This window comes from Sinocyclocheilus rhinocerous, unplaced genomic scaffold (genome assembly GCF_001515625.1).
Source record: "Sinocyclocheilus rhinocerous isolate Xijiao unplaced genomic scaffold, SAMN03320098_v1.1 scaffold683, whole genome shotgun sequence".
Classification (NCBI taxonomy): Eukaryota; Metazoa; Chordata; class Actinopteri; order Cypriniformes; family Cyprinidae; genus Sinocyclocheilus; species Sinocyclocheilus rhinocerous.
Window position 1 is genome coordinate 626,653 of NW_015642819.1, and position 10,272 is coordinate 636,924.

Sequence of the window (10,272 nt, forward strand, 5' to 3'; positions counted from 1 at the left end):
CTTTTGGAAGACCAAACAAAAAAGCATTGCTTTCCCAACGAAGCACACAGCGTCTTCAGGACATGGCGGCAGCGGCAACAACAAAACTACAGCGAGAATAAAGTTAGGTCTTCTTTCTTTGCGTGAACATTTGGGCGGCGTTATGCTAATCTTCCCACATAGTGAGGTAGATATGTGGGGGCGTGTTCGAACGAGCCGTTTTAGGTAGGTGTGGCTAACTCTTAACTTTTATAAAGAATATCTCTTTGGATTTGAGACTTTAGTCTTTGCAACTTTACAGATCTTCTTTATGCACCAAGAGCTTGTAACACTCTAAAGAGAAAGGAAAAAATGAAATCGCATCATATGACCCCTTTAAGAATTAAAAGTTTGTTGTCATTTGAAAGTGTGTTGGCCTTCTTGCATTATTATGCTTTTATATTATGATTATATACAGTATTCAGTGGCATAAAATGGTCTTAAAATGACAATAATATTGTTTATCGCAATTATTTCTGGGGCAATATATCGCACAACAAAAAGCTGTTATCGTGACCGGCCTACTTATGCTTATGATTTTTCAAGATTCTTTAATGAAACATTCTAACAGTCAATAGAACACTACTATTTGAAATATAAATTTTTTAACAAGTTCTTAGAGTCACATTTGATCAATTTAATGCTACGTTGCTGAATAAATGTTTTAATTTATTTTAAAGGGTTCAAAAACTGCCTTTGTTTTTTATTTTGTACTGTTCTCTGAGGTCCACTTATAATGTTATCAAAATTTTTACATCAAAAAACATCATAATTCAGAAGTAATAGGCTATTTTCTGTCCTGTTTTTATATTACATTGACCTCTTATATGTCAAAAGATCAAGGGAATTTTTATTTCTCAGTTCATGACCCCTTTAAAGAAAATCCTACTGAGCCCAAACTTTTGAACAGTAGTGTACAGTGCAATCCAAGAGCTCGAGACCATATTGAAAAATCAAAATCAAATTTAAACCTGAAAATAAACAAAATTTGTTAAGATTCTTCAGAATTAAAAAAAATCATGTTAATAAGAACTATTTAGGTTTCTATTTTAAAATTTGTGATATTGACCATGCAATTTTTTTTGTACAGATGATCAGATGTTCTTGCTTTCATTGCACAACCACAAGATGCTTTTTGGATCAAATCAAGAGAACATGATCATCAAGTTTTACACAAACTTATGGAGCAGCTTGAGTGCTGCTGTCATTCAAGCACAAAAAGGTACACTAAAAATACTTAAAAATTAAGATAGTCATAGTAATTTTCACCTTTTTTCTCAAATTGTCAAAATGATAATATACTTTGCAATGGAAAACTGTTATTAACTTAGAAAAATGTTAAATAGAAACATTGTACTTGTTGTTTCAGATTTTTGGACCCCTTTGGAAGAAGTAAATATGTAAAAGAGAAGAAGACCACTTTATTCAGAACTTTGCGGCTTGATACTTAATTTCTTTAAATACTATAAATGTGCCCATAAACCAGCTATTGCCTCACATACATAGTTTTTCATTTCACGTTGACCACAGACATGTGGCTGACACAGTGGGACTAGCTGTGCGAACACAATGTGATTCCAAGCCCTGTCTAACACAACACAGACTCATATCAACAGTCTTCTGGTGTAACGTCAGAAAGATGGTTACGATTCTAAAATGTCTTGTGGATCATTTTAGAAATGGCAAAGACTGAAGGAATTAGGCTTATACTCACTTCAAATCAGATGTTCATGAGAAAATCTACTTTTGATTCCTGTGCTATCGTTCTGCTTGTGACACCATGATGAAACAGGGTGCAAATATGAAAAACTAATTGCAAGTAGGCAAGAACAACATGTGATATGTGCTCAGAGAGGCCCAGGAAGATTTAATTCAGCATGTGGAATCGATTCACTCAACCATCAGTTCACTAGTGACTGTAATTGCAACCTCAGGGAAAAATGGATAAGCTTTATCATATGTAGAACAATGTCTTCTTGAGAAAAATAGGACAAATGACAACTCTGAGGAGCATTTAACTGTCAGAATTCAACAGACTATACGAGAAACAATCCAAATACATGCTCTGCTGACATCTGAATCCTTCCTATTAACATTATACAGTTACAGCTATACATCCAAACACCTGAACAGAAGCAAAAATTAACCAGCATTAATTAACATTTTATAAACAACTTTCTCTAAAATTAATAATGTCTAAATTTTTTAAGACTTGATCCGAAACACACACATTAGACCTATGCAATGTCTAATTTGCACAATATTGTTTTTTAAAGCTCAGTAATCAAAAATATTGAGTATATTACATTGTAGATACAATATTGCCTGCTCCTTTATCTATTTGCTCTACTACTACTGAAAATAGTTCCAAACAAAGCTTATGCCATAAACAGTATAAAGTCCCAGTGCAGTACTGGACTTCATAGCACTCTTTATTGAAGATTTTCAAAACAGAACAGCTTTGATTCCACTTTACCTTCTGGCAATTCAGTAGAGAAGGAAAAATATCCTTCATGAACCTGAGCAGTTTCACAGTGAACACAGCCTGACCCCATGTACTGAGGAAGGGTGTGTCAGTGGAAGGCTATACTGTAGCAGAAGGTGGAATATAATGTGGCCCTTTATGTTCAACATACCAGTGGCTAAAATTTTTGCTAAAGAAATGAGGCAACACAGAACTTCCTATGTCACGCTTGGCTGAAAGTACTGATGTCATTCTCCTACCACAAAAAACTGGCATTGGTGTTCTTATAGAAAGTTAGCTTCTATCACACTGGATGTGAACTAAGAGCAATTAACCATTTCAAACATGATATTAATAAACTTTCAAGCTGAATATACAATACCACGCTCAGGCTTATGACTTTAAGGTCTGGTGGGATATTTAATGTTACAATAACTACAGTTTTTATGAATTAAGAAATCTGGTACCCCATCATAACTAAACTGTGTTTTTTTGGCTCTGAAAAAGTCTTCTGGTTTGGGTGAAGTCAGTGAACAGTCAAACAAGAATAATGACCATCTCAGAAGCTGTGGTGATAATAATATCACTTAGAATTTTTATTTATTCCCTATGGGTTTTTAAACCTGAGCCTGGTACCATACGTATGAGCCGGCTTGTCATAAAAGGAGAGCATATCTATAACTCTGCATATAATTTCTCAGGCTGGTCTGCATGAGACTATTTAATATGGTTTTCAGTCGAATTAGGTCATTGAAAGACTTATCCTACAATATTTCTAACATCGTAACTCATGACCTTATTTCCATTTAAAGAGAATCAGCTGACAGTATTTCATCATGGCTGTGCAATAAATTGTCTGTGAATATCAGTTCCTTTGACTGGTTTACTCTATTAGGGTTCAGCTACAAAAATGATTTGTATGTAATTCTTCCTATCATTGCAAGTGTATGACTTCCAGTTCACATAATTTATGAAATAGTGGCTCTGACACATGGAGCCCTGGTACTCATGCAGGTGAGTTCAAATTCGTTCATATCTATTTCCTGTCCTATCTCCATTGCTCAAAATAAGAAGTGGGAAACGGGCAAAAAATACTATTTAAAAAGAAATAAATATGAGTTTATGTATCAAAAAAATGTAAAAAAATAAATAAAAAAATAAATCATCCTTTCATACTATTTTTAAATGTATATTTAAAACATCTTAAAATGAATACATTTGTAAGTCATGTCCAATTTGTGAGCAAATTGTCTTTTTGAGTCTTCTTTTAAATGACTTAGTTGAAGCAGTTCATAATTGGTCTTGATGATTCATTAGCAAATAGATAAAATCATTATAAATCCTAAAAAAAAAATTTTTTTTTAAATAAATAAAATCTGCTGGTTGTACAACATATTCTATACTCTGTATCCAAAAGAGGATAATATGCCAAGCAGTGGGCAAAGCAAATAGCAGAAGCGTACCGAATAGCTTCAGAGAACAGCAAGATCTCATGGGCTCAAGGAAAACAGGTCAAGAGGAGCTGTTCCTCAACCTGGCGACAGAGTACTCGTGAAAAACCTTTCAAAAAATTGAGATCGTATTGGGATCAAACTGTTTACATTGTTAAGGAGGGGATAAATGATGGACCAGTCTACCGAGTGGTAGCAGAGATGGACAGCTCAAAGTCCAGAATTCTACACAGGAATCTGCTGCCCCAGGTTAATGGCTTACCAGTAGAAATGGTAGAGGGAGCATCTAAACAGATGACCAATAGAATTCAAACAAGACCACAAGATGAGTCAGGATCACCCTGAGACTCTGATGAGGAGCAGGATGGCGAGAACTACTATTGGCTAAGGGTACGAGACACCTGAAGGAAGAACCAGAAACTTACCCATAATCTTCCTGATGAGAGTGAACTTACCTGTGAAAGACAAGTATAGGCAGAAAAAATGGACAATCTGAAGAAGATGAGGATGAGATAGATGAAGGTGATATACTTAGGCAAGTAGTTCTCAAAATACCTACCTTGAATTCAGATGAAATTGACCAGACAAGCCAAGTCTGAAGATCCACACATGACAGGAGACCCACGCCAATGTTAACTTATGAAACACTAGGTCAGCCAACAATTCAGTCACACCCGACATTGAACAGATTAGAGACTTACAAGATAAATCAGACACCATATTGGGGGTTATCTCACCACATTCCACCTTACCACATTCCACCTTACCTTAATATACCTTGCGTTAGTACAACTTACTCTATCCTCATGCCACAAGTCTCATTTCCATATTGTGTACCTCCAATGACAATTGGGTACTAAAAGAGTAAAAGTAAATGAGGTGTTATTATGAAAGAATATGTTGACAGGAGCCATCTTTTCTTTGCTGGGGAGTGTGTGATACACACATGTGTAGTCAAAATGTAATGTTTGTTTTGTTATTAATATTTATTTATTTATTGATGTATTTATTTATTTATTTATTTTTAATGTGACAACAAGGGGAAAAAAGAGTTGATTGTACACCAAGTCATTTATTAATTATTGCCACTAAAGTTTTGAAACAATACAGCTCTAGCCACTAGAGGAAGCACATGTTGTGATTTGCCATGGTGATGCACGCTGTGTTTACCTCAGACAATACCAAGCTGCTCCTGAGGAAAACCACTGAAGTTTGCATGTGCTTTTGTTTCGCCTGATAATTCAGGTACTTTTAATCTGTTTATGTGTTCCACGCCTGGGACCCATTACAACATCACAAATCATGGTAACTTCAGTTTTACTATCCTCATGCTACGTCTAAAGTTTCATGTAATAAGGCCTACAAACTAAATATTCACAGAAGCATTATTGAGAATACAGTTTCAAAGGAATGCATTGGAAGGGGAGGTCCTATGTGAATAAAAACCCCTCCCAACAAAATGTTTGTGTGTGGGGAGAAAGGAGAGTTACTGTAAGTGAGGCAGCAGGGGCTGGAAAGTGAAAATGGAGACAGTATAAATGAATGACGGCACCTGCCAACCGTGGTCCATATTCAAGCTTGGAAGACACAGCAGGGAGAGCAGCTCCTGAAGTTATATATATATATACAGTTATGAAGATGCTAGTTTAGTGACATATGACTACTGAGTCTGTGGTTCGTGTTTAAGGTGGTCAATTACTTTTTCTGGACTCCTTCGTGGATAAAGATAATTAAATATTAATAGTAATATTAAATTACTATCAGGATTTATTAAACAAGTAATATTGAAATTAATATTAAACATTCATTTATAAAAATAATTACACACACACACACACACACATATATATATATATATATATATATATACACACACACACATATACTTGCAGTTTACATGTACAACATTTTCATATTGTTTTTAACATTACTAAATAAATGTGGGAGATATTGTGAAGGTTAGCTTGATCACTTTGGTTGACATTAATTAATTAATTTTTTTTTAATTTAATGCACATACATATGCACTACTGTGGATACCCTAGGGATGCCCCTTGTTTAAGGAGAAAAGGGGGCATTTTCCTGCCAATTTACTTGTTCACAATCTAAAAGTTGTCAGAGACTGCCAAAAGGCCACAATAATGCAATTCAGAAAGAAAATTGTGTTCCATCAAAAATTGGACAAAACATGACCGTGCATCTCACACAACTCACTGCTATCAAGGTTAGTGAAACATCAGGAAACCCACTATTAACCCTCAGGAAAGATTTATAATAGAGAGGAAACAATCAAAACCAGGTGGAGAAAAACACATTTAAACAGTTAAGATATTAAATGCAGGGAGAGCATGGAGAAAACTTATGCCTCAAGGCTCTGAGCTGTGATCCCCAAGTGAAAAAAATATGTTTAAAATCCTGTGCTAAGGTGCTGCAACAAAGAGAGCGAGGGAACTTGGTAAAAATGCTATGACCTCCATGACCTATCGATCTACTGGATAATGGAAGTTCTACCAGACAGAGGTGTCCAAAAGGATTTAATCCCAGATCATGCACCAGTGTTATTTTAGTATAATTGAGATGCTATTGTAGTTTTATTAATATTCTGCATCAGTTTTTTTATATTTTCAGATTTTATTTCAATTTTAGTTACAATTTTTAGTATGTTTTTGTCATTTGTATTTTTTTAAGTGTCTAAACAGTTTTAGTACTTAGGAGTAGTTCACCTAAAAATGAAAATTAAAGGATCCATGGGTGAGCAAGTTATGGAATGCTCAATTTCTCCATCTGTTCCAATGACTAAATAAACTCATCTACTGTACATCTTGGATGGCCTGAAGGTGAGTAAATGCCCAGCAAATTTAAATTTTTGGGTGAACTATTCCTTTAGGTAAAACTAAATGAAAATGAGAAATGTTGACAACTAGCTGTTTTTTATTATTATTCACTTTCAGTTATATGCACAGAAACCTCACCGTGCTGCAACACCAGTAAGTGAATGCTCATGGTACAAACAACACGTAGAGTGCACAAAGAGTACATTTGTGGAAGAAAGACCAGAGCAACCTCATGTCATACCTGACCGATTTCTGCAAACTTCCCCTAAACAGAGTGAGTGAGTGAGTGAGTGAGTGAGTGAGTGAGTGAAGGACAAGGCCTCCAGAGCACAACATCTCTATCAGAAGTGATGCAAGTAGACCAGCAATTACATAATGGGCTTAAAAACTGCAAAATAGCAAGAGGGCTTGGTTCCATGCCACTGGGCTCTTCACCTATGCCCCGCAACAGAATGCCTGGAATGTCCTGAAATCTCATTCCTGGAGGTCACCATAGGAACAACATGGCGCCGATTCAACTGAGAGCAAACAGAGCAATTATTGTTCCATTACTCAGAGGTCCGTTAACCCCCTACAAACACACAAACTCATATGCAAATAATCAAACCTAACAATTTGTTTTTGTTTTGAGGCAATGGCTTGTGCGAGCAGCAGCTCCTCATAGGATGCAGGTGATGACAGCTAGCAGATCGAATTCATCGTTGCATATCATAAACCAGCGGCTCGTGCAAAGCTCTTGCAAAAACTGCCAGCTTTGAGGAACAGCGTGAGACATAAAACCACAAAATGATTATTACAAAATGATTAATTGTGTGCTGTGGTGTGGGTCTTTTCCCACAGCTGCCTTCGAAAACTATATTTTGGATAATTCTCACAAATAACATCAAGGAAGCAATTTAGTCATGATGTATGAGTCCTGCAGAAAGACAGGAGACAAAATGTGCACAGTTAAGAAATACCAGACAAAAAAACGCATAAAAGACATAAAACGCATCAACTCAAAGGAAAACTTTCAGCTGAAATTACATTATGTAGAATGTAGACACTGGGAATTAGCATTTATGCTTTAAGCTCTTTCTCATTGTTACGTAATCTCTGTGTTAAAGCATACTTTCTCTAAAAAATGTACATAGACAAAATATCAAAGCAACTGATATCTGCAATCAAATGACTCTAAAGAAATAACCTCACTTTTCTGAGCCTTTTATTTTTCAATTGCTAGTAATGTAATGTAATAAAGTATTGCCCACAAGGTTTTTAGTGTATGTATGAAGTCAGTTCCCCTCAAATTCATATAGGTACTCAAGCAGGAACCACAGCTTTAGTTCATCACGTTCACTATATGTTCCACTGGTTTGACATCCAGAATATGTCCAAATAATTACTGTCTTCATTTGAAACATTAAATCTGTTGTTTTAATAGCAACCTTTGTAATCAGATTTAGTTCATTAACATTAGTTAATGCATTACCTATCATGAACTAACAAAGAATATTATATATTGTTCATAAAAATTAATGTTTGTTTTAAACGTTAAAAATGGGGAAAAGGCATTTATAAATCCAGATCAAATGTTATTTTTCGACATATACTAATACATTTTACAACTTTAAATGTCAAAATTTGTATACACATATATTAATGTATTATCACCAAAAATGAATTAACAATGAACAATAATATATTTATAAATGAACATTAACCTAGATTAAGAATTGCTGAGAATATTGCTCAATGTTAGTTCATGATACCTAATGCATTACTTAATGTTAACAAACTGAATATTATTTTAAACCGAACAAACACATTTTTGTTAAATTTAATCAGACATTCAATAATTTTTGTGTGTGATTTAAGTGTCTATTTACTTTTTGGGGCCATTGTATGTTTGTATTACAATACAGAAGTTTTGTGAAAACATTTAGGAAGAATACAGAATAACAATGTAAACTTAAATAATAGCTATTTCAAAGCGACACATGCAGAAACACAAACTACTATACAAAGAGTCACAGTCACTCTTGGATACTGTTTTGTGCTATCAAAGGTCAATGCTTCAAATACACCCTGACATCATCTAGGCTGGTGGTCCAGACATCCGACAGCTTTCTAGCGTCCAGACCACATGGCTGTTGATTAGCAGAGAAATCAGTGACATCACTCTCCCTCTGGGCACCAAACTCATTTATGTAAAAGACTGCAGTAACTGCTACCTAAGAAGATCAAGTACTCCTACAGATGCTTGAGAAGTTGATGCTAAATTTAACAGGTGCTTTTCTTTGGCTGCTCAGTATATCTTCCTGCCTGTGCAATTTAAATGCTTTTTATCAGGCCATTTGGTTGGCCTTGAACATTAAGAGAATTGAAATATGCTTATCTCTTGAAGTGAGTGATATAGGTTGCCTTCCATGTTTTAAGCATACATTTCTGATATATATAGGCTTTGTTTGTTGCTCTTTTTTTAGCAAGTTGACTGAGGCCAACCAGAGAATGTAATATGTGAAAGGAATGGCCAGTGGATATAGATGCTATTCTAAACTGCCTTGAACAAAAATGTAAATTTCCTTACCAGGATCTCTATGACAAGCAGCTCTTGGCAGAACAAAAATGTAATTTCCACAGAAATGGGCTTAACTGAATACTCTGTGCTCTATCATACATAATGGTTGATTAATCCAGGTCTCAAGGGAGTCTTTAACTTAAGGGCAATTGAATTTAAGAGTGATTCTTATCACACTGAATGACTCTCACAGACTCATGGTGCCTCTTATAAAGCGTCCCTCTATGAATATTCAGGAAATACACACAAATGCAATTTGCTCATCATTTTTACCCATATCACTGACATTTCAAGTATATAGTGCTTTAAATTCTATAACATAAAAAGACAGAAACCAACTATAAGTTGAATCCATTGGCAGCAAGTGAAAAATTGTTGTAACTTTAGTCTTACCAAGAAATATGTGGCATTAGGAAACAAGTTGACGGTCATAAATCCTTGACAGATGGCTTTCTCTCCTCTATACGGCACCATCTTCCTGTGCTTAAAATAGAAAATGCATCAATGAGATGTAAAATTGTGTCAATTAAGTTACAACATCTAAGAATTGCTCAGCATTTTTTTTTGCTTTGACCAAAATTTCCTGTTATACATATAAGACGTTTTAAAAGACAAAAAGGGATTCAAATTATGCTCTTCTGGAAAGTGATAAACCATGCATTGCACTGTATATGTCAGGAGCTACAAATATTTCGAAATTTTGATAGCATTCAAAATCAGCACAAAGAATCCATTCCTGAATAGTTTGTTAGAGCAAAATCTAGATTATTTCAAATCCAGACACGTCTCCGATGTCCAGCTCTGCAGATCATAATCTACATACAAGATGAACTTGGAATACCATTAACGTGACATCATCCTTCTAATCCATCTCCATGATGCCTTCCATGGCTGCCAGCCAAACCAGGCCAGCTTACACACTACTAGCTGTAACAGACATTAGTT

General features: G+C 35.2%; 1 long non-coding RNA gene across 1 annotated transcript in view; it reads right to left on the reverse strand.

Moving 5' to 3' along the window:
- LOC107756572 (uncharacterized) overlaps window positions 1–9,810 on the reverse strand; it is a 26,814-nt gene extending 17,004 nt beyond the window's left edge. Inside the window, exon 1 of the long non-coding RNA XR_001641832.1 lies at window positions 9,721–9,810. This is a non-coding gene — a long non-coding RNA (uncharacterized LOC107756572). The remainder of the gene's footprint in view (window positions 1–9,720) is intronic.
- Between the last annotated feature and the right edge of the window lie 462 nt (window positions 9,811–10,272).